The sequence below is a fragment of the Silurus meridionalis genome, chromosome 10 (assembly GCF_014805685.1).
Source record: "Silurus meridionalis isolate SWU-2019-XX chromosome 10, ASM1480568v1, whole genome shotgun sequence".
Lineage (NCBI taxonomy): Eukaryota > Metazoa > Chordata > Actinopteri > Siluriformes > Siluridae > Silurus > Silurus meridionalis.
The window spans coordinates 8,700,224-8,726,658 of record NC_060893.1 but is presented as its reverse complement, the minus strand read 5'-3'; the positions used below and the strand labels follow the sequence as shown (position 1 = coordinate 8,726,658).

General features: G+C 38.9%; 1 protein-coding gene across 4 annotated transcripts in view; it reads right to left on the bottom strand.

The window, feature by feature from the left end:
- mafb (v-maf avian musculoaponeurotic fibrosarcoma oncogene homolog b (paralog b)) overlaps positions 1–26,435 on the bottom strand; it is a 62,674-nt gene that overhangs the window by 537 nt on the left and 35,702 nt on the right. Inside the window, exons 3-4 of one of the 4 annotated variants that reach the window (XR_006927153.1) lie at positions 25,676–25,808; positions 24,166–24,247 (exon numbers count right to left, since the gene is read on the bottom strand). The exons of 1 other annotated variant lie outside the window; for it this stretch is intronic. The gene's annotated coding sequence lies outside the window, so the exon portion shown is untranslated. Of the gene's footprint in view, positions 1–24,165; positions 24,248–24,910; positions 25,039–25,675; positions 25,809–26,435 lie in introns of those variants that run through there. 2 more of the 4 variants (XR_006927152.1, XR_006927151.1) reach the window with 2 other exon arrangements.

Here is a 26,435-nt window from a genome sequence, read left to right as displayed (position 1 = left end):
CATTTGGGGTGAAACTTACAGAAAGGCCTTCATCAGAACTGCAGATGCAAGCAAACAGGACTGTATGATTATATTCAAATTGTACAGATTTTGAACTGATACGAATACGAAGTGCAATTCTGCCTAGAACAGTGTCAGTGGGGGTCTGGTGGGGACTATTGGGATCTCGCCGGACATGAGAAAAGAGGTTGCACGATTGGAAGGGTTTTATTTTGCGAGGTGTAATATATCCAAAGCTCGCAGTACAAATAAAGACATTTCATTAACTGCCTAGCCAAGGTTGCATTGGTTTAAATTAGGCAACTAGTGTGTTTATATATTGGGGAAATAGAACTGAATTCTCTATAAAAGAAAATATCTCAATCGGTTACAAACAACAACAGAAAGTGGTCTCGCACACATCTCACACATCTCTAGTTGAAAACAATGGCGAATTTGAGCATTAAGTATGAGCGACTACTATTGCTGATATTGAATTGCTATTGCCGGGATTTATAGACAGTGCTCACATTTCTACAGATTTTTAGTGTTTCCATATTGATTTATATAAACAAAAAATATATATAATTATAAATCTCTATATTTAAATTCTGATTTCAGGTTTAAATCCAAATACAGATGATAACAACTTTATTTCAGAGGAGATAACACGAGGAGAAAAATCAGGCAGTGTGGTGTAATGAACATCAACTGTGAGTGTGAGTGTGTGTGTGTGTGTGTGTGTGTGTGTGTGTGTGTGTGTGTGTGTGCCGGATTGGTCAGTTTTAGCTGTGTTGTGTGGGACTGTGAGTGCCTGTGTGTTTAGCAGCGCTTTGACCATGACCCGGAACAAGTCCATAAACAAACCGCCTGTCACACACATTATTCGCTCCAGCAGAGTAATTGACACATGAAGAAACCAATCATACAGCAGAGCTGACGTGCGAGAGTTTTTGTGCTTGGGCAGCCAGTGGAATCGATAGTGCACACAGACAGGTCCGGTTTCAGTCCCTGAGAGGACAGAGGACTTGCACTAGAGACACTGGACATTAGCATGCTATACACAGTGTCTTCCCACACTCTCTCTCACACACTGTCTAAGTCGTGTACCAAGCACTGAGTGCAGGTGGTGTATCTCCGTTCTGTGATGCACACAGAGACAGTACGCATACCAGCCTATCATAACTGCCATCAGACCTCCCACCAGATGGCCAAGATGTTCTGAGAAACGTGGCTCAATCTTATACAGCACGCAGCCACAAAAAGCCAATCTTCAATACGGAATAACTTGCTCTTTATAATACTCTTTATACTAATCTCATTCTGATTAAATCCTTTCTCCTCCATTGTCTGGTTCTTTTTTCCACTTTCTATTTCTCTCCACCTCCTTCCTGAATGGTGGAGGACAGGACCTAGAGAAGCAGTAAAAATGTCACCGTGTAATAAATGAGAGAGAGAGAGAGAGAGAGAGAGAGAGAGAGAGAGAGACATTGCTTGTTTTTGTCTGATATTGAGGCAGGTTAGCTAATGATGTGAAGCATGTAAACCTGTAGTGGCACTAAAGAATGAGTGGGAGAGGGAGAGAGCAAGCGTATCTATGAGATCTTATGCGCTAGACATGATGCTGGATAAAAGTAAATAAAGTGTGAACACAGATGTGGAGTTTTCTGAGCCAGCCAGGTGTCATACTGTATTGTTTGCAAACAGCCTGAACATAGAAAGACAATTTCCATGCTCATGTACAGTTCATTTCTCTCTCTCTCTCTCTCTCTCTCTGTCTACACCTTTTTTTATTCGTTTTTTACACACTACCTGTGGGGCTAGCATGAACCATGTCTAAACCATATGTGTACTTTATTTGAATAGGATAAATAAAACATTTTTGAATAATGAAATGATCAGAGGATTGTGGGCTGATGTGGAGCTATGAGCTATAAATTATTATTTTTTTATTATAATATACTGGACTTGTAATGCTCAAAACAAACCTGATCTTTCTGGTCAGCCTATGAGTTGTGTCGATTGAGAGTTCTTGCATAAACTCTCATTGAAACCACACACCTACAAACACAATCACTAGCATTACAAATAATCCCTTCTCCAATCTTCAGAGCCAGAACACCGAATCAAACAACAAGGCTTAGAACTATATGGACAACTGTATGTTTGTGGACACCTGACCATAGGAGTGACCAAAAGTGTGGTTGTGGAGATTTGTGCTTGTTCAGCCAAAAGGGCTTTAGTAAAATCAGGTATTGATGTAGGGTGAGAAGGCCTGGGGTGCAGTCAGCGTTCATCCCAAAGGCATTGAGGTAAGAGCTCAATAACAGGCCACTCAAGATCTTCTACTCCAAACCTTCATAAAGCTCACGTTTTGCACAGAAGGGTTGTAATGCTAGAACAGTTCTTATCATTCAAGTATACAAAGACATCACATACAATTGTGTTTCTTCAACTTCCCAACTGGTAACAGATTTGGGAAGAACCACATTTGGCTGAGGAGGTACTTGGGAGATGGTAGTTTAGTGGTTGTCAGTTCAAATCCCAGCTACTCTAAGCTGCTGCTCCTAAACAAACCCCATAGCTGCTCAGATGTATGAATAAGATAAATGTAAGTCACTCTTTATAAGGGCGTCTGCCAAATGCCGTACATGTCCTGTTGTCCATATATGTTCAAGCAATCTGACACTGGGTTTGATACATGAAACAGCAATTGCGTGTTGCTGATCACTACACAAACCTTCTTTTCTTACTTGTATGGCTCAATATGCTCAAAGGGTCGATATATATTTGGCGAGCATGATCCAAGTCTAAGGTCTGTCTAGGATTGATTGGCATTGGTAACCAGACATCAGTGACCATGAAGATGGTCAATGTCAGCAGAGTCAGGGTCCAAGACAGAGAGCTCCTCCCAACTCCACACACACACACACACACACACACCATCCACTGTAAGTACTGTGTCCTGTCCACTGATTTGTGAGCAATCCCATACATGCACATACAGTCATCTCTTGAAAGAGGCTACACTCAGATCTCAGGTTAGTGCAAAAGAACTGCATCCACTGATGCCTTACAGGAAGGATAAAGATTTCTTTTGTGTGTGAGGCACTGAAGGATTCATGAGGGTATGTTTTTCTCCTTTTTTTCAAAGGAAACTGCCGGTCCTCGGAGGTCTTCCCCACAAAGCCTTATTGATCACAGTATCGGAATCATTTGATAGTTAATCAATACATTTTCTTTCAGTGCTGTGCAGGAGGCCATTTCTCAAAGCCCAGCCTTGAACCTCTGTGCAGTGAAGACAGCCACTCTTACACACACTAACACACAGAAAAGCTTCATTTGGTGCAGTGGCAAATTCAGTCCCCACTTACGACATTCAAATTGTAGAAAATTGTGAACTGATTGTCATCAACAGCAGCTTCAATTGACACTAAACACGTTCAATATGCTGAGTTTTGTAGCATCGAGTGTGCAGTATTTATTTAGCTATTTAATGCTTGTTTCCACTTTTGTGATGCTTTTAAATGTTAATCTGATCTACAAGGTGGAAGTGGAAAAGAGGACAAGGGGGTTGTTCTGAGGTAACAAGCTCTGCCAATGACACCTCGATAAGACTGTATCAGTTCCTGTTTGCACAGCTTTCCGTGTAACCAAAAGCCTCTCTCTGAACACACGCTCTGCGCGTACTTAATTTCCCCCCATTTAGAGTGACATACTCAATCTGGATCACTCTTTCATTCTCTACATGTTTAAATAGAGAAGAGACTGTGTGTGAGTGTGTGTGTGTGTGGGGGAAGATGAGCAGGAAAGAGAGAGAAAGAAAGAGAGGGAAGGGAATTATGACAAGTCTCGTACCAAAGCTATCATTAGTGCTTATTACGGATTGTCAGTAAATAGCAAGCTGCTCCCTGACCTGTGTGGATTCTCTCCAACCTCATCAACAGTCTGTCTCCCAGTTTCTCTCTGCCACACATCTGTGTCGAGGATGTGCAAGCTGTACAGCCATACTGTAAACCAGGTGCTTAATATCTACACTTCATGGAGCAATTACAGCACAGGAATGAGCTTTTAATTCCACCTTATTGGCTCAATATTGCTGCTGGTGTTTAGGGTTTTTTTTTTTTAATCTCATAATTAGTTTTGAAAGGGCTGGTCGAACTCATTCATTTCTACAATACCCCATGGCTTTAAACAACACACAGTTGCTACAGAGGTGTGGCGTTCTAAAAACACTTCTGCTGCTCGAATGTACGGCTCTAATAGCACAATTGAAAGCTTTGAGACCACCAACTACAGCCTCTTATTGCTAACTGCACACTGACTGTGGCCAGAACCAAAAGCGAGCATGTGTTCCATTCAGGTATTTCCAGCTTTTATAGTGTTTTAAGTGCTGTACAAACATTATGCCTGTGCACCGATTCGTAACGGCGCTTATAAAGCTACAGAGAAATAAAAATGTGATGATTGGAATTGTGGAACTTCCCTTACACTGCGCTTTGTTATTATGTTCAGCTCCTTGAAGCATACAATATAGCCGGTCAATAATCCTTACCATGAGTATATTTAGTGTATTATAACTTTGAAATTAATATTGGCTGTAGGAAAATAATTACGGCTCATTCTCTAAAGTTTCATTGGCTTACTGGCCTGTGAAATGCCAAAGTCTGTAGATATTTTTAATGATTCCAATCAATCCTATCACTCTCTGAGGATACACTCCATAGATGCAGGAGAGCAGGAAAATTTATCATCCAACTGCCAACCATAAACTGCCATCTCTCCAGCTCTGAAGATTAGCATGCGATTAAAATGTAGGTCAATATTTATTAGGGGCTGTTATAAAGTCGATGTTAGTTCTATGAAATCCCGTAGCTGACTGAAGTGGACTGGAGCAGCTCTTAGCTGATAGATATTAAGGGTCAGTGTGCATATTGATAATTTGTTAATGAGAAAAAGTCTCAATTTTGCTCACAAAAGAAATCTGTAAATGCTATCGTCCCACAGTGATTGCCTTTATATTTGTATTTATGAAAAGTCTATATTCATTTCATGATGAATTCTTTTTCTCAGACTCTTAGATCTCTTAGATTACTGAATGTGGCATTGTTTTGAAACACCCTTTTCCCCCATTAGACACGTAAATCTCTGCATCTTATGCTTCTTTCACGTGTATTTCTTTGTTTAACCTTTTCTTTTTGTGTGCTTGCTTTGCTGTGTGTGCACGTGTTTTTTGGGGGGGTTTTTGCAGGTGTGTATTTGATGTTAGCTGTTTTGATGATTGCATAGTATTAAGCAATCAGATTTTAACCTCACTGTGCAAACTCCAGAACATCTTGCATTGTTTAGCATTGGGTTTCTATTTGGTTTGACTTTTATCTTAAAGTTTATAAAATAAAAATAATTTTAGTACAAATAAAAAAAATGTTTTGTGTTCAAATCACAGTGCAGCCAATGTGTAATTTTTGCTACATTCTTTTTATAAATGGGGACTCAAAATCATTGAAAGATCGAAAAGAATGATTCACATACATCACGTGATTTATTCGTGCAGATCGGAAATTGTTATTTATTTTATGACGTGACAGTTTTTGTTGCCATGTTAAATAATAGAGCTTGTAATGTTTCTATATGCAGACCATGTATCACCAGAAGAAAACAATGGTGCACACTAACCATCCCCTTGATTAGGAATACCTGTGCACCTAAACATGTGCAGATGCAGTTATCTAATCAGCCAATCATATAGTAGCAGTGCAAATACAAAAAAAATCAAGAGCTTCCAGTAATGTTCACATCGAACATCAGCATAAAGAGAAAGTGAAATCTTCGTGACTTGGTATAGTTGATTACAGATGAGCTGGTTTAAGCGTTTCATGAACTTTGGATCTCGTTGTATTTTCACACACAACAGCTTTTAAAGTTTACAGAGAATGATGCGAAAAATTAAAATCATTGAGTGAGCAACAATTCTGTGGGAGAAAATGCGATTTGAGCTGCCAGAAAGGATATAGTTTATCCTATTAGGTTTAAGCAACTTTTTAAAGCCGTAGTGATCTAAAAAGCATCTAGATCTTTTGCCTTTCGCTGCAGGTACATGATTGGCTGATTAGGTAAATGCATGGTTGTGCAGGTGTACAGGTTTTTCTAATGAAGTGAATAGTGAATGTATAGTGTGCTATGTTGGGTCAGTTCTAATTTGCATATTTAAAAAAAATGAATTGAGTTCAAGTGCAGGTACTTTTGCTGCTGTGTATTAAAGTGTTGCTTAAAAAATGACATAAAAAAAGGGTATATTAAATCATTAAATTCTATCCTTATTTATCTCTATAACATCAAAAATGGCCTAAGATCTCTTTAGCCAAACTGACCTTGGGCACTTTTGAGTTATGTCATTTTTTTTCCTTTGTGAGGAAGCTGCACAGTGACAGGGAAAGAAGAAAACGAGAGGAGAGAACTCATACCTGCCATAGCTTTCAAAACATGGTAAAAAATGAGCACTTGGGCTCAAGAACAATTACTCCCTTCTGTCTGCAGATTCATCACACCGAGAGAGTGTGAGAGAAAAAGAAAGAAAGAAAGAAAGAGTAAAAATTAATGAGAGAAGAGAAAAGGAAGAACGGAAAGATTGGAGGTGACTGGAAAAAAGTGGATAAAAAAAATGAGAGCGAAAGTAAGTGGAGGAGAAAGAGAGAGAGAGAGAGTGATGGAGAGGTAGTGAAGGTATAAAAAAAAATGAGGAGGAAGAAAGAGGATTTGTCAGTGCACTTTGGAGGAAGGCTGGGAGCTAAAGGCTGAGGTGGCAGTAATGAAACATTCATAATCGGCACAGACACGCTCCAGCGGCCTCGCCGACACACTGTTTAACCAGCGCCGCCACTCCAAGGTCACACACACGTATACCTGAGTGTGTGTGTGTGTGTGTGTGTGTGTGTGTGTGTGTGTGAAAAGTCTGAACCCACACACACGCACACCAATTTCAGAAACATGGACTCAAACAACCCACTTACCAAATGTACAGCGATGAAAACCTATCAAATATTAATTAATATTAAACATATTTATATTAACATGTAGGATTACTGTTTTACACTGCGAGGCCCCGTAATAACTCATCTTCACAGGAAAGTCTCTCCATGATCTAGTAATGTGATAGATGTGCTATATGATTATCTCTCTCTCTCTCTCTCTCTCTCTCTCTCTCTCTCTGTCTGTCTCTGTCTCTGTCTCTCTCTCTCTCTCTCTCTCTCTCTCTCTCCATGTGTGTGTGTGTGTGTGTGTGTGTGTGTTTACCTCATGGGCAGCTCATTAGAGTGCAGGTTAACAGCCACCTCCAGCCGCCATGTTAGCTTTGAAAGTTCATTTTTCTCCACCTTTTAAGTTGCACCACTGCACCAATCTATAGCTATCAAAAGTATTATATAAATAGATTTGTCACGGGCACATAAACGACTAGCAATTTAATCTGGCTTGTTAAGGCTGCCAGCGAGAATAGATCTCTCTGCTGCTTTTTTTCTCTGTCTCTCCTTCTCGCTGTCGTCTGCTGCTCGTGGTCTATTCTTCTCTCTCTCAGACATCAAAAGAATACCAGTCAAAGGTTAGGACACATGAGACTGAATATTTATTTTCATTTATCATCTGTTTTTTAGACATTTCTGAATCAAAACTCATTTTAATTAAGGCCTTTATTTAAAAAAATGTGGCTTCAAATCAAATTGTTTCTTCAAAGTTTTCAGTCTATTTATTCCAGTCTCATCCTGGGGTCTCCTTGATGTTCACTTTTTTAAAGTAATGTGGGTGTGAGAAACCTACAGGGGAAACAGAGTTGGAAACAGAACGTATGGAGCAATGGGAACAATGACGCTGGTGTTCCCACAGCTGGTGTGTGCTCACAAGCACCATTATTTATGGAGTCACCTGCGTACTTTTTGTGCACCTGGAAGATGAAAAAGTGATGTCCACTAGGGGGCAGTGGGTTCTAGTTCCCTTGTCGACCATTAACGTTGACGATTAAAGATCAAATTTGTGATGTAAATTTGTTGCATTAAGAAATTATATAAAAAATGAAGAATGAATGAAAGAATGAGCTTGCTTCACGTCCACCATCAACCTGGTGATCCATTGACGTCGCTTTATATCATGGCTTTTGTTCCCAAACTTAAGGTGCATCCTGTGAACTCGTGATTGTAGTTTATGACGACGTATACACACACAGTACAAAGAATGGCTGCTCCATATGTTGTGGCAGAGATTTGTATAGTTAAAAGCGAATAGAACGCTTCTGCCGAATGCCAGCTGTGTTGGGCAGATGTGCTCCTTCTGTACTGTATGACAGAGGTGATCTTTCTGCTGCTTGTTCTGTCTCTCTGCTGCTTTAGATCTTAAGCTCTCCTGATTATATGCTCTGTAATGAAATGCAGGGATTAAAGAAAAGTTCGCTGGTTTAAACAGCTGTGCACAGGAGTTAATGTAAAATGTATGTATGGCATGATATTTAGCTATTCTTTTCTTTACAATGGAGCAATTTCTCAGGCCTACTCCTCTCTCTCTCTCTCTCTCTCTCTCTCTCACACACACTCTCTCCCCTGCTGCTTTATTATATTACTTAATGATGTGTGTGAGTGTGTTTCACCCTTTAAACAGTGCCTGTGTTTGTGTAGTTGAGACCTCAGGCATACACCATGTTCAGCGTAGCATGCTTTGAAGTGTTAAACCCCCTCGGTGGCATCCCTAAACCAAAAAAAACCCCAAAACAATCCAAACAACACCAACAAATAACAAACTACAGAATTAGTTCTATTACGAACAACTAGCGATCACTCTACCCTCTGGAAAACAGAAACTAATTCAATATGTAGAAAGAAAAGGCATTCTACATATTGAACATCTAGACTTCTAGTATAAACCACATGAAATCAAAGAATATCATATAGATTTGTTTGTATGCAGCTTGTTTAGCTTTTCATCGCTGTCTGAATCATGCATGTCCACCTGAGGTCCACATCTTACTGAACTAGCCGTTTCTCCTTCTCTCTATCTCTCTTTATCTGTTCCTCGCTCTCTCTCTCTCTCTCTGTCCTGGCTTTGATACATAATTCATTAAATAACATATTTCATTTATGGGCTGTGTGATCAGTGGACACCGCTGTAATTACATAATGCATAATAATTTGGTTTGCGAGTTGTGAATATCAGCGTTTTTTCAAAGCTCCTGCATGCGCTCCAGTGTTTATCCGCTCTGTGTAACTCGGTCTGTTCGCTCATCTTTTTCGTAAGAACATAAGGCTCCAGGCTTGTAGGCAGAGAGACGTAGTCTTCATCATAAGGTTAACACAAACACATCATGCACTGTCATTAACAGTTGAGTTATGTGTACAGCAACAATAGTCCCCATATGTTGAACATTTTCTTGGCCATATGCGGAAAATAAAAAGTGAAAAATGAAAGGCAGTGGAACTGATAGGAGTGACAGCGTGAGTCTGGCTCTCCAGAAGGCCTGTATTTTAGGAAACAGGTTTGTGACGCCCTGCAGAGCCGCAGGAGGGCACGTGAGAGAGTGGGAGTGAGGCTGTGTGTGTGTGTGTGTGTGTGTGTGTGTGTGTGTGTGTGTGTGTGTGTGTGGGAAAGAGAAAGAGAACTGGCACTGCTGGATTGTCAGGTGGTGACGGCTCTCTCACAAACGGCTACCTAATGACTCGATTTATTCAAATGCCTCCCAGTTCCTCCTAATGGTGCCTTCCAGCTGCAGCTCAACTCACTAAGGGCCTCTATCTTACCCACGCTCACAGACTTACTCTCACATGTCTATCCTCGCTCTTCTACAGCATGACTGAATGTGTCATTTAAGGGGCTGAATCCCAAGGAGGGGCCTTACATCGTGGCTCCCATACCCACAGGGACATGTGTGCATGTTACTCAAGCATCTGATCAGCTTGTGGTACACCTGCCATAGAGCGAGCCGAGAAGCTATGCTGAGATTTCCCTAACGAACACATCCGTATCACCAACTGTCTAACAGCACCGAGCGCAAGCCTGTGGAGCTGCAGGAGTGGGGAAGGGAACACGTGCACGGCACTATAGCTCTCCACCATGTGCGAAGTTTAAACTGCTCGCTTGTGACTATTTGCTTGTTGATATTGTCACACTGTTGTGAGCATAAAACAAATATCGAGCGACTCTGAATTCATCTTTAAACATAGTTCGTTTTGACGAGCTGCTCCAGAACGCATGTACAGAAAGAAACTCTGCACATCTCTTCAGCACAATCGTGTTAGAAATAAAATAAGGGAACATCGTCAACCAGTGGAATAAGCCAGCACAGGAGTTCTCTCTGACATGGGATAATCTAATTCCCACCTAATCCCTGAGCAAATATAACTCCAGTTAATCTCTACCCCCAATATTTGGCATTCGTTTTTAAAGATCACGTTAAACACAATGCGAGCTGATGTTCATCTGTAGACTCGATTTTCTGATCGTGACTGTTTACACTGTGATGACATTTTGGCAGAACACAGCGACTGAGATCACGGCGATGGGTCAGAGGGGTCAGAAAAAATGCTCAGGGGGTGACCAGTTTTTTTTATGTAGCAGGGAAGAATGGACAGTTAATCATTTCCTGCAGCACGGATCACGCGTCTCGCTTGAAATAAACGTGAATTTTATTGTGATGATTATCCAGTGTTTTTGTGCACAGTGTGAGTCGTGATAATGTGGTCAGTTTACGAGGCCAGTAGTGCTACTGAGGGGAGTCACAGCGCTGTATATGAGCAGGACTCGGTGAGATCACACTTGGCTTGTCCTTGGCCATATGCTCTGCAGCGTGAGCACATACTGTGGCCCTACGGCAGCCTGAGAGGCCCAACAAACGCGTTCTCGTTCTCAACAACCGAGTTAAAAAAAAAAAATTATAATAATGCACCTTTGTCGTTTTACAATTACTATTGTGTATTTTATAACATAATGAGTTTCAACACTGCAGTTAATGGTATTACTGGCAGGAAACCAGGATCAGGTTGTAAATAAGCCTAATGGCACTTTTTAATAAATTACTTCCCATCAACACAACTATATTTTAATCTGGCTTATGAAAAACTGACAGCACGACAATACCAGAGTTATGATGTTATAGAATAGTCATCATCATTACTCAGATGTCTGTTTTTTTTTTTTTCCTCTTTTGATTTGTGGGATGAAATTGCTTATGCGATATCTGAAATGAATATTGGCGGGATACCATGGTCTTATGCCGGGCTGCATCAACTTTCTTTGCTAAACAAGATATATGTGCATGTGTGTGTGAGAGAGACTGTGTGTAATTCTTTGGATTATATGCATGGATCAATGTGCCCCGAACACAAAAGATATATAAGACCGTTCTTCCTGTACAAGCAGTAAAATGTGATTGGCACCATCTTTCCGTTCCGATTGCACACTTCCCCAGTCCGACGCAGTAGTTCCATTCATGGCCCAGGGAAAATAATTTTTTAACTGATTTTGTGTCTCTCTTTATTTTTTGTGTTTGTCTCGCTAATACCTCCTCGCAATCCGTCTCTTCGGCAAAATGTTTCTTTAGGCACGTTGGAAGCACAATATAATAATGTATAAAAGAAGTACCACTAAAAGGATGTAGATCATATTATATGTGTTAAATATTTCTATAAATTAATAGATGTACAAATTCATAGGTTTTACACAAACAGACCCAAAAGTTATCATTTTTTTATATTACACTAGATTTTATATATATTATTACACTTCTGATTTTTTTTACCCTTGACTTGACTCGAATAAATTCAAAGCTTTGTGACAGGGGAGAGCCTTTTTTTTTTTTTTTTTTTAATGATTTGGCATGCACTCTAACATTGATATCGACTTCTGTCTAATGGCACTTCAGCAAAAAAAATTCCTGGTGTGAAAAGTCTGCATTTTTTGCAGATGTGTTAATGTATGGCCGCACTAAATATAGCACATGCAAGCATTTAATAGCAGTAGTTTCAGTTTCATCTCTCTCAGAATCATAAAGGTGACCTGATGGGTTTGATTTCAGCAGATTGATTGGAGCTGAGTGAGTGAAGCAGGGAGGTCAGTCTGCTCTGGACTGTCAGTTCCGTCAGCTTGGTGGGAGTGTAGCGACCCTGTCTCTTCTATTTTTATATATATATATATATATATATATATATATATATATATATATATATATATATATATATATAAAAAATTTATAATTCTGTGTTCTGTTTTTTAAGGATATAAAGTATTTCACTGCGTGGGGACAACGTTGTTCGTTTCCAAACAAATAAAGATAAAAAACAACCGCAAACCCCGCCCCTAACCCTAACCTTTATAACTTTTGACACTATATACCTCGTAAGAATTTTGAAGGATCTGAACGTATGAAAGCGTGCTGAGAAATGTTATTCTGATGAATGAACATTCCTGTCCTTTTCTAACTTGTAACGCACAATTCCTCAAACTCGAGCCTGCTTTAAAGGGCAGGTCAGAAGAGCTCTATTCTTTAGTAAGTGACGAGTGCGAGCTCACGTTTATCAGTGCACATACACTCACACTGCAGCTCTCTGTCACTGAAAGACCTTCTGTACACTGCAGCATATCTGCACACCTCAATGTGGGTGTATACAAGCGCTTGTGTATATGTTTGGTTGTGAGCAATGACAAATTACAGCATGCACTCTGAAAGAAACCAGAAGCTGATTAATAACCTCAGTGAATTTTAAAGGTGAAACATTTTTAACAGGATGCACACCTTTTTTTTTTTTGGGTGATGTGCTGCGCAATTGATTTGGCCCGCTGCAGATGTTATGAACCTGGCCTGAGATAAGAGCAGTAAGCAAATGAATTTGTTTGAAGCTGAATATTTGTAAGAATCCTTATAATGGAAGGTGGGATTTTGTTTGTGGGGGTGTGTTTGAGAATGGATGAATGCATGTTGTGTGGTGTGTATGTGCGTGTGTATATTTGCCTATACACAGCGAGCGTGCTCTGTGAGTGATTCAGATCGCCGTGTGGAAGTCTAATTCCTCAGAGTGCACGAGGCATTGCACCAATTATGCATAAATCCTATACATTTTATCCCTCCTACCCCCCTCATTTCAGTCAGTTGGTTTATTGTCCCTGGAGATCTGTGCATGTGCTTGTACAGTATGTCTTTTTTTTGCTCTCTTTCTGAATACGAGTGATACGAATAAGAATAGGACAACAGTGGTAAGGAGAGCTACAGTTTGAAATATTAGTTCTTTAAAGACAAAAAAAATGTTTGCCTTTCGAGAGCAGATATGAGTTCAGAGCTAAGTCGAGGTTTGCACATATTTCTGCACGATGTCACCTGTGTTTTGTGATCTCTCATGAACACGGTGCATAAACAGTGCAGCGGGCAAAAAGCAGGCCTGTTTTATACACTGACTGAGCAACACGATCCTGCCTTGTCTCAATTTACCGCTGATTAACTACACAAATTAAATCATTAATGGAAGCAGGAAAACAAACAGGAGCAGCTCAGAGTGGCAGGGTTTCAGATTTTTGGTGCAAGGGTCACTCTGTCTTGGGGTTAAATGGAAAATTGATGGGCGACAGTATATGGCATGCTAACGATGAACAAACTGGTGATGACTGTCTCTAGGTAATAATTCTAGTTAAAACAAGCCAGAAATAATTTTTATTTATTTAGATAGGCTGAGTTTGTCGATGTATTAAATCGTGCTTCCTTTTGAGAAAGGTGTTAACAAAGGAGGTGTGGTTTTATGCTGAAAAAAATACATGCGTAGTAAGATGCTTAATTGCAAGTGGCGGGTATCACTGCGCCATTAATTAAATCATCTTCCGTAATTAGTGTGTGCTTGACGACCCTGCATAATGCGAGTCATAGGCGGTGGTGTGCCCGTGACCCTGACCGGCCCCTGGTGCTTTTAATTGTCGTGAGGCCTATTAGAATGCAGTGTGTGTGTGTGTGTGTGTGTGTGTGTGTGTGTGTGTGTGTGTGTGTGTGTGTGTGCCCATTAGAATGCAGTCAGTCTGGCAGGTTGGAGCATGGGGTGAGAGAGAGGCTCATATGCATAAGGAGGCTCTATAAATGAGGACTAATGTGTGTGATGTAGCGGCGCAGTCCCAGCAATCCTGTTTACAATGCCGGGTTTACAGGCCAAAGCACACGAGCACTGTGAGGGAACAGAACTGCAGTCCAGTGCTGGCTAACGGCCTGAACACACAGAGGAGACGCACTAAAGTAAGCAGTGTGGTGAGGCATGGAATAAAAGATCATGAAATCAGGCCTGGATATACTTTAAACATAATGTGGAGAGGGAAGAAACACAATTTATAACAATAAGCAACATCTGGGACTTTAATTAGATCTACAATAAAATGAAAAAAAAGAAAAAAAAGTAACATAATTTCAACACTGTCCCATTATCTAAATATTGTACATTAGTCATAAATGCACAGGGAACACCTATTACTTTATGTCCATTTTATATGAGATTACAGCCTACATTCTAGAAAATGACTCAATGTTACATTAATGTCTTACCAACAAAGCGTTATTCCGTAAAATTTAATCCTATAAGATTCCTGCATGGTAAAGACATATATAATTGGGTTGATTTTTTAGGATTTTTTTTATATAATTAGTGGAAAAAATATATTACATAGCAAATGTTTATACAGTATTTGGTATATAATATTGTAATTATTATAAATACAAAATGTACACTTCATAAAAAGTGTTTTAGTATTTCATGCATGTCCCCGGAAAGCTACACAATATTGTTAAATCTTTTATGATTCTAACATAATAAATCTAAATAATTGTAGAGGCAAAGAAGGCTTTATCAATAACTTTATAAGCATCAGGGCAGGAGCAGTATACAGAAACACAGTGATTTGTGCTGTGATTAACTCTGCGCTTCTCTGATCAGCTCGTCTCCTTCACTTAATCACATTCAGTAGGACAAAAAAAGAAAACCTGATCCTAGATATCGAGGACCCATAACGTTCCTCCACTCCTTCTGAACGTAGCAGGCCAGTGGGGATTTGTGTGGGCTTTAAGAGCACTGGGTTAAAGCTGTGTGTGATCTGCAGCCACAGCCCTAATGATGAGCTCGAACAGAGCAGAGCTACAGCTTACACTGCCTTAAAGAAAGACCGACACAGTCAGCGGTGCTTTTTATAAACTATATATATGAGACAAGACAAGTCAAAAGACAAGACAAGAAAAGAAGTGCCAAAAACAGACATTTTACTTTATTACACCTTGTGGACACAGTCTTTCACCTGTCACACACTCGCTTACTCAACTCACTCACAAGACGTCACACTCTAACACTCTGGATCACAATGCATACACACTAAATCCTGTCACATTTCTGGGTGTGTGTTAGGGAGGGAGGACGTAAGAGGGTTGACGGGACAGAAAGAGAAAAGTGGAGAACCAGAGAATGACTAAACACGTAAACAAGCCTACCTCTCTCAGAGAGATGAGCACTCTAACCTGGGATAACCGATTCCCATTTTATCATTCTGTGACATTCCATGACATTTAAAAAGCCATTAACTCCAGTCACCGTTGCTCAGGTCCATCATCATGCAAAGACACGGACACAGCCCTGCGTCTGATATAGATAACACAATAATGTGCACCGCTCTGTCAGCTGGCTTAACTGATTACAGTGAGATCACATTCCACACACACACACACACACACACACACACACACACACACACACACAGACATTTGACTTCTGACTGCAGCTAATCAAACAGACTAGTACTGGCACCACACTGTGTTTCTGCACAAATGCAAGGCTCAAAAGGAAAAAGAAAAGGAATTAGACCTACAATTGTACAACTATACAAATAGAGGTCCCTCATTATTAGTGCTTCAATCAGCTGTATTCCTCTTAGCTGGCTAGGACATGTTATTGTTGTTGAAGTGCTAGTTCCTTATCTGAAGCTCAATAATTTAAGCACGAGTACAACCAATTAATCAATTGGACTGGGCTTTTTATACAGTTCTTCAATCTGCTGTTTATTTAACAAAAAAGTGTTATTACAGTTTTGTGGGTGTAAAATTCTAAAGAAAATGACTCAAATACTTCGAAATAAGTGTACCTCTCTATCAAATGTACCTAAAATTGCAGAAATTGGATTATATCCATAACATCATTTGCACTGGGATTATTAAGAGGGTATCAGCAGGGCCGAGATGACAGCCCCAGTGCAAAACATCCTTTACAGTATTCATATATGCATTAAAAAAAACTTCCGTGTGAGTGAGAGGCAGGAGTTGAGGTTGATCTGAGTGTTGAATGACAGATAGCACAGATAGTATCTCAACACAGGCTTTTAATGAACAGACATCAATCACACTCAGCCTGTGGCTTTATGAATGGCCATTAACTTTCTCTTATGTAGCTATTCATTAGTGCACACAGACAGGGCCAGGGTCAGCCATGAGGTAAGCCAGGGTGAGACGCTTCACTTACAGGTAAACCTAATGAAATAGTGATTACAGAGGATGCACGTTTCCAGTGCAGGAAAAAAAAGTTTTGCAGGGCTTGGCTGATATGATGAAACGTTTGATACTGATGTTATATGAAAAGAGCGATTGAAAGAAAGAGAAACAAAACACAACGCACACCTGCACAGTAAAGGTCTGGTCAGACACCCAGGTAGCTGCAGTACCCAATGCGGCCACTGGTGTGCTCTAACACCGCTTTCCAGCTCGTTCTGCACCCCGGCCTGTGAAATATAGCACCTTCCCCACGCTGACAGATGGACAGCAGTAGCTATTGTATAGGATTAACTACACATAGCAATTACATACACTAGCCCCTTTCATGTACATGCGTCTGCTATAAACAATGACTATTTATAGCTGCTAAGCATATTAATTTATGGACCATTATTGTTTACTGTACAATTCCTATACAAACTGAGGCAGCGGCGTGCTATAGGACCGGATAATTAATGCTCTTATTGATATAATTAAGGTCTAATTTCCCAGATAAATTAGTCTCATTCGAACAGTCGTCGTTCGTGATAAACAAATTATACACGTGTGTAATTAACTTCCATTTACTCGTTGGAATGACCCGCGGACGCTCGCAAAATGAATGAAGCGATAAGGACGGCAGGAACGCCGGAACACGCCGCCGGGGAGCGTGCTGAGAGCGGCGCACTGCACCTGACTCACCGCTGCAGCGGTACTCGGAGACCAGACTTCAGCCATGCCAGGGGATCTAAAGCTAATGTGTGTGTGTGTGTGTGTGTGTGTGTGAGAGAGAGAGAGAGAGATTAAGGTTTTGTTTTTTTTTAGATTCTCACATCCTAACTTTGGAAACCTTCAGTGCAATACTCTGATATGTACACCCAAGCTCCTGCTGTTCTTCCATTCTCGGAACTGTCTTCAACTTCAAGATCAACAACAACAACAACAACAACAATGAGGTGTTTAAGATTTACAGGAAAACTCTGGGCATGAAAAAATGGTATGTTATTGAAATTAATACTTCAAAGTCATCAGCCTCCACTTACTAACTGTAAATGTCTGTTCTACTTCAGAACAGTATAGATGCCAATGAGGTCTGTCTGTCTGTCTGTCTGTCTGTCTGTCTGTCTGTCTGTCTGTCTATCTATCTATCTATCTATCTATCTATCTATCTATCTATCTATCTATCTATCTATCTAATCTATCTAATCTATCCAGTTAATCATGCTCTGATGGCACGTCCAAATCTGGATGTACGAATATCCAATGGAAATCCTGGAGAAAGGCTGTCGTCCTACTCCATCACATATTCCAATCACAAAAATGAGAAAAGAAAGTTCCTTCAAACTTTCAAGTTTTATTCAACAAAACGATGGTTCGCTGTATCTAAAAACATATTCAATATTTACAAATTCAGTTCAAACAGAACAAAATAAGATTATTCATGGATTTCTGGAAGTACTATATAGTAAATTAGGGTCTGTATTTATGACCATTAATAGACTAATGAATTTAGTAAACATTAGCAGGAACTAATTGTCTGTGTGTGTGTCTGTGTGTGTGTGTGTGTGTGTGTGTGTGTGTGTTATATTACTTGCACTACCATACTTACTGAACTAATGAAGTAAATGACAAAAGCTGTTACTGTGTGTTCTGTATAAGCACACATCTATTTACATGTCTCACACACCGAATGTGACAGATAAATAGAGGCACACACACACACACACACACACACACACACACACACACACACACACACACACACACACACACACACACACACACATTTACTGTATATATGCAGCTCTCTGGGCCACCCTTCCCACCATACACGCATACACACACACACACACACACACACACCCCACTACTATCCGGAGTGAAGAAGACAGCAGCAGTATAGTGAAGGGCTTCTCCTCAGAGCGCTCTCAGTAGAGGATCGATGGCTCGACCTGATAGCTCTGCTAATATGAGGAAACAGCCAGTAACGCTATCCAGCCAGCGGAAACACGGACCGAGTGCCGACACCCGAGAGAGAGTAAGAGAGTGTGTGTGAGAGAGAGAGAGAGAGAGAGAGAGAGAGAGGTATGGGGGTTGGATGGGTAAGTGCAGTTCACTGTGTGCCGTCAGAGCTCAGAGAGAGAGAGAGAGAGAGATGATAAAATATTAAGCGGTACATGATCTCTCCAATGACTTCTCTTAAATAATATACACAAACAGAGCGACACTCACAGAGCACCTGTAAGCTGCTGTCACTCACTCATGTCATTCTCATCTCATCTCACACTCTTTTCTCCTTTTAACTGGGTTTGTCTTTCTGTCTTTCTATCTTTCTCCATTACTTTTTTTTGTTCATTTATCATTTATTCGGTCCTATACTCATTTATTGTAAATAAAAAAGTCTAAAAATGTAAAACACTAAGTGTGTGTGTTTGTGTGTGTTTGTGTTTGTGTGTGTGTGTGTGTGTGTGTGTGTGTGTGTGTGTGTGTGTGTGTGTGTGTTTAGGCCTATGTATTTATTGCTTTGAGGAGCTTATATGACTTGAAATTTGTAGAGACAAACATGATTAAATAAATGTTATAAAAAAAAGTTATTAGTTACTAATGTTGATGTTAAAATAATGGATATTTTTACTACTCATTCTACTACAATTACCACTACTACTAATAATAATAATAGTAATACAAATAATAATATTAGCAATAATAATAATGGATTTATTTATTTAAATACAGCAATACACATTTGAAACTGGAAATGCAGCATTTATACTCTTTAAGAAAGAAAGAGTGAATTGTACCCACAAACACACAGGGTACAAAAGTGCAACTTGGAACTCTGGACATGTTCCAGAAAAACATCTTTCCATTTGTGCAACCTGAGTGAATTTTAACACACAAAGACTTGGTCACTGAGGTTTCAGAGGAATGTGCAATCCAAACATGCGCACACACACACACACACACACACACACACACACACACACACACACACACACACACAGAGACAGAGCTGAACAAAAAATGGCAGCAATTAAAGCAGGCACTTGACACACATTAGAGGGATGGAGACAGACAAAAAGAAGAACAATGAACTGGAGAGAGAGCAAGAGACATTAATACATTTAAAGACCTGGCATTTAGCAGCTAACAATATCACAGTACAGACAGGTGAGATGTAAGAGTACTACTGAAAGAGAATACTAAAGAAAAGAACTAAAGTCTTTTAGTTAATCCAGTACAACAATTGGGAATGTTGTTCGTGTGGATTAGATTCCAAAACACCATTATTCAATTAAAAACTCACGGTGGATCTTCCATAAATAAATTCATTTTAAATTTGTAAAGCATAGAGTGTAGCTTGCATGTAGTGTGTGTGTGTGTGTGTGTGTGTGTGTGTGTGTGTGTGTGTGTGTGTGTGTGTGTGTGTGTGAAATTAAATTAGTAATGCTTAATGCTTTTCTGATTGGTTCTTCGGTGTGTATGCGAGAAGGGGAAAGTCAGTGTGCGGTCAGAGGTGCGATGCAGAAAAATAAGTAAATGACACGATTTAATGTTCCATTTAAGAGACCTGCCTCATATCGTCTCCACCATGAGGAAAAAGGAAGCAAACTGCCTACACAGGCTTTTTTTTGTATTTAACCTGAAACTATACAACAGACACCAGACGGTTTGTCTTGGCCACAGACACACGCTGAAAACAAAAAGCCTTAACCTACATTTACATGAAATGCCCTTGATATTGGTTACATCATCAACCTTACTATTAACAATATAGGAATATATCAGGAACATTTGATAACAAATCCCGGTATCAATGGCCTCTGGTGAGGGTCAGCTATTCATACTGCACCCGCTGATGTACTTTGAGTTCACAGAATTTTTTAATATGACAAAAACTACAGCACTGGATATCATGTGCTGACAGGTATAGAGGAAATGTGCCATTCTGAATGAAGCTGTCAGAAGGGCACTTAGCAGCATGAAATGTTTTGCGATTATTTTTTACACTTTGTGTCATTCGCTCTGTACAAAGCCATGTGCTATTAGAGCTGACCTTTTCTAAAACTGGATGATCAGAACAGTTTTGTAATCGTAAAGGCAGTGGAAATGAAACACTGGAAGACATTTATCAACTGGTAGAGATTCCCTTTCTACTGCAACCAAAATCAAAATTACATTTTAAGGTAAGTTTTGCAAAAAAGAAATATACAGTATATTTACACTGTTTGGACAAATGTTTTTGGACACCTGACTATAAACTATGTATATGTATCTTCTGGGAAGATGTTCCACTAGATTTTGGAGTGTGGCTGTGAAGCATTCAAATTTATCCCAGAACTCTATAGCAGGCCACTCAAGACCTTCCATTTACTCCATGAAAGCCATATCTTTTTTAAACTGGCTTTGTGCACAGGGGCATTGTCATGCTGGACCATTTTTGGGTCTCCTAGTTTAAGTAAATGGAATTTATAATGCTACCACATCCGAAGACACCCTATACAATTGTCCAACTTTACCACTTATGTTTGGAAAAATCAGGTGTCCCAATACATTTGCCTATATTATGTATTTCTTTGGGTGTTTCACACTTGTTTTATGTGATTGGGCAGAACCTTTTTTCTTCATAGAAGAAAGAAACAGAACTTGTAGCCCTGATTTATTGTGCTAACCAGCTGACATTACCAGCTAATTTCAGGAAGAAACAAAATATTAGCTAGCTAACAGTCAAAAATCAATTATCAATTTTTCAGCAAGATGAAACTGCTGCACATTTGACCTTTGAATCGCTTTAAGTTCCGTTCGACTGTTTTCTTTTTAGCCACTACCCTGGAAACAGAGTGAAGATAGAAGATAAAGGGGTCCCTCAAATCCTCACATAAAAAACAAAAAAACAAGATGAACATCTGGTAAGAATAAACAGCCCTGTGAGAAATTAGTATGGTTTGAAAAAGTCTTCCTGAGCATCACCTCTTTATTAGTATAGTTTTGTTCCGATGTTAAAGTTGTCCTCTTGCTTGTTTCAGTTTACATGAGCCTTCAAATAAAAAAATGTGTGTCTTGGTGTGTCTCAAATTTGGTTTATTTAGTTTAAACGGTTTAGACCACACTTTTTCTGTCTAAATTATGGAATCTTTATATCTCCCACATTTTGATCAAGACCTTCAATTTCAGAAAGAATTCTGATTCCATAATAATCAATAATATTATTCATTATAGCTGCATGACAGTCTTCCTGTTTGGAGTGTTATACAAATAAAATGAATAATTACTGTCAAGTGATTTTTCAATATGATTACAATCCTTACTTTCTGCTTTTGCTGAACATATATATTTAAAATATTGTATTACATAGTGATAACATAAAAATGTATGACGTGTAAAATATATTTGTTTTATGGGTAAAGTTGTTTTATGTCATAGCAAAGAAAATGTGTACCAACACCATACCAATTCATTTCCATGATATATTATATTCTATTATATTGTATTATATTATATTATATTGTATAATATTATATTATATTATATTATAATATATTGTTACGGGTTTTCGTTAGAACACTGATTACATGTAGTTGATTTCCAGCACATAATTTCACCATACTCAAACAACTTTGTTGTTGTGTGGCTGGATATATAATGTATTCAAACTGTTTACTTATGAAGAATATTTATGAAGAATAGCTACAATTTATACAGCTAAAATTTAGATCTTTATTTCTGCCACAAGTTGCAATCATAAGTGTTCGAGCACCACCTCACAAAGCAAGCTTGACTTATAAGTCAAGGTCCAAATATCTAATCTACATACATTACTCTCAGCAACACACTTTCTATGTAATGTATTTTTCACTCATAAAGTCTGCAAATTTTTTTCCACAATATATAATAACACGAATATATATCTTCGATAGTCACACAGCTATACAACTGGATAATCTGTTCATCTCCTTATAACCTGTACATGGAAGAAGAGACCGCTGAACATCCTCCAGAGGGTTAAAAGGATGGAAATATCAAGTCTGAGTAATTACTGTAGGTCACATTCACACAGAAGGACACAGAAGACCACAAATTGGCCTTCCCTGATCATTCCTAATTCAGAAAGGTGATTGGTAATCTAGACATTAAAGTTCACCGGAAGCCTGATTAGTGTCGCTATATGACTCACACTATCCAGTGTAACACAAGCTAGGAGTGATCAGAACATTACACCCGTGGCTGAAAATGCACTGATCAGCTCTGAGTCCAAGGACAAGAAGTGAAAACATTAAAAGAAGAAAAAAAAACTTTAAAAGCTTGTGGTTACCCAAGGTCTAACAGGAACACCAGACCAGCAAGCGCAGCAGTTAGAAACAGAGCAAACAGAAAAAAACTTCTATGTATCCCTGTAAGTAACACCAAACATCACATTCAGATGTATTTTAAGCCCAGCAGCACACTCACAAAGACAAGAACGTTTCGTAGCATCTGAAGGTGTACATACCAGGAACAAAAAGTGGAGCAGTGCGATACACGCAGTCTACGACAGTGTACAGATTTATATACCTAGGTCAAGACTCGACTCTTCTGGGGACAATAACAGGTACACAGTACAAGTAACTGATTGAAAAATATATTTTTAAAATACATATTTCAAAATAGACGTTAAGTTTAAGCCTTCAGGCTATATAGACTTCACAAAAAATATAACTCTACTACATGTCTACACATGAAGAATATATGAGAATAATTTCAGGTTTAATATGATTTAAAGGCTGGCATATGGAATGTGCTAGATAAAGGACAAAAGATGTGTGTTACATTGCACATTATTTCATGTGAATTAGGTCCCTCAGATAGATACAGACACAGTGACCTCATTGGTGTGTAAAGCAAGTACAAGATTTGGTCTCTGATTTATACAGTGGTTATTCATTTATAGGTGCAGGTGGGCTAAGAAACCGCACCATTTACATTAATCGGCCAATAAAAATTAAAGGTCTATTTCATAACGCAAATACATTTTACAATTACTATTTATCTCCGATTTTTACAAAAATATATATGTCGATGTTGATTCACTTTCCTTTCTAGAGCAATGGTGGCGCACTTGGGAAGCTCACTGCCCCACTTATCTTCCATAGAATTATTTTTACACCTAGTGGTCAGAAATAGGAACTGCAACAAGTGTCCACTGGGGCATGGATACACTTGCCCCATGTTTGTTTTCACTAACAAAAGGATGTGCAGAAGAAAGAACAGTTTTGATTTGGCTTATTTAAAAACACTATTGAGTTGCTAAGATGATGTTTTATAGAAAGTCTTTTTTTTTATGTTTTTGTTTTAGCTAATTTGTGTGGTTTTTGAGTTGTACTTGGGCTGGTGATGTTGCTGAAAACTATCATCGCTGGTTAATGATATTACCTTAAAGACAGCTGAAACAAGTATAGCTTTAAATGCACAAATAAAGCTGCCAGAGTGTGAATGCTGAATTGTTTGTTGTCAACTGTTGTCATACCTTCAGTGCTAGTGATATATACTGTAAGGTCTGGGTCAAGTGTGTTTCCAAAATATGTCCTCACTTCCTGTTGGCCATAACACTAAATGATGTTCTATAGAAAATAAATTTTGTCAATATTATTTGGAAATGGTGCAGAGATATCGCCTTTGTTAGTTCGGTATGTTTGTCATGAATTTTTTTAATGCAGAAACAAGTGTATAGCCAAATCCGTGTTTATCCTTTCAGTGTGTCAAAGGGAATAATCCTATGTGCTGCTATAGATTTTGTTAGTGGAAGAAGAAGAAGAAGAAGAACACAATTAGGTATTAGTGTTCATTTCCCAAGAACTTTACCCTTTAATGATTGCAAGGCTACTGAACGCTGATCAGCACTCAAAGTACATATGACAAATATATCGCAGCTCACTGAGTTATGAAATGTGTGTGATAAATGTTAAAAACAGAGCTCAACTTAAGGAAAAAGAGTCTAAAGTCTATTAAATCAATCAAAATCATGGCCAGTGAAAACCAGTGGAAAACGGCACAGTGAAAATCCGACACTAGGTGCTTGTTTTTTTTCTTCTACAACAATCTAGAAAAGAGTGTAGCAGTGAATCCATAACAGAAATAGAAATAGGTTGTAGAAATAAGCAACGGCAGATGTATTTCTTTCCTGTGCATTTTTCTGATAACAAACACAATTGTTGAGAAAGGGACATAGACGCCTCTCAAAATGGATTATTTAGAAAAAAAAAAAGGACTCCCATTCTTCAATACTACACATCCCACAATAATCTGCTACAGTTAGCATTCAAACTACCTCTGCTAGTTAATGTAGAACATGGGGACATGTGCAAGCCCAGGTTCTACAATGGTATCATAAAAACACACTCTTTTTTTTAAATATTGAATGTATTTGAATGCCTAATGCAGCCCAGTCGCAGTCAATAGAGAACCGGTGCCAGGGACAGCAGAGTATTTGATTGTTTCCTTGAGGAAGCCTTTGCATACTGTAGGTTTGTCGAGGATGCAGAACAATGGCGTCTCAGGCTGGAACTTTTCCGCCCCTGTGGGGATTTAGTTACTGATGTTTATCACTTTGCGCTGTGCTAGCATTCACCGATGACACATTATACCCATTAAAGGGCCGTCATTATGTGGCCTGCCAAACGTTTATATACATATATATATATATATATATACGTTTATATATATATATATATATATATATATATATATATATATATATATATATATATATATATATATATATATAGCCCTATATGCTAGCAGTTTTGTGAGGAAAGTCGTGTGACTGAAAAGGAAAATAACACTTAGAAATATAAGGCTATAATACAATATAGGATTGCTTGCATTTTCCTGTTTTGGACCATGCTGAAAAAATGTGAATAAAAAATAAGTCACTGATAAATTGAAAGTAAAAGTTGGGTATAATATGGCTAATTCTGACTTTGACGTGTACCACTTTGTCTTTACTAAACCATTTATAGAAGGCAGATAAAGCCAAATCTGTCCTAACTTTGCCATTAACATGAATAACCCTAACGTATTTATTTATATATATATATATATATATATATATATATATATATATATATATATATATATATATATATATATATATATATCACACCACACTTTCAGAAAAAAATATGCAGATGGAAGTTGATGTATGAAATTAACCTTTGCTTTTCTAACTCCTGTCTCTGCGTCTTTTCCCAAGCAGCACATGTAGAATACAAATGACCAGCCGTCCAGTCGTGCATATTGATTTCTGCGACTGTCCTTTATTTCTCTACTCACGTTTTCCACCCATCTAGAGGAGAGAAGAGAATATTTTTCAGGAGCAGGAAGGGGTTAGATCTTATTCACACTCTCTGTTCTTTAACATTGTGAGCCAGCTGCTTCTGACATCCAGTACTGAGTGACAATGTGCTTGCGTGTGCTTGCGTGTGTGTGTGTGTGCGTGTGTGTGTGGTAGTCAAGAGCAAGTGCTACAGTCTATCACCTTCGGGAAAAAAATGCAGTGAAAGTTTACAACACCACCTGCGCTGTGTTCAGACATGATGGATAACCAAAGGCAGACAAAGGAAGACAAAAACAGCTGGAGATTGAGAAGAAAAAAAAGAAGGATGGGGGCTTTCTTATGTAAGTGCGAGTCACGGAACAAATACTGCAATAAACTGCTTCATTCACGAATGATATCCAATTTAAAGTTTTATCCATTTTCACCAAAAAAACAGTTTGTCTGTCTTTATTGTACTCTAATAAGAAACTGCATGCTGACAGTGGAAAAGAGGGCATGACAGAGATAATGAAGCTGATTTCTATACTATCACAGAACTGTTAGGACATCTGCTGAAAGAGACGTATGGCCTTCTCATATGAAGTCCCCTTGTGGCTGGATGCCCGGTCATAATGAAATAAAGACTGGGACATGGCG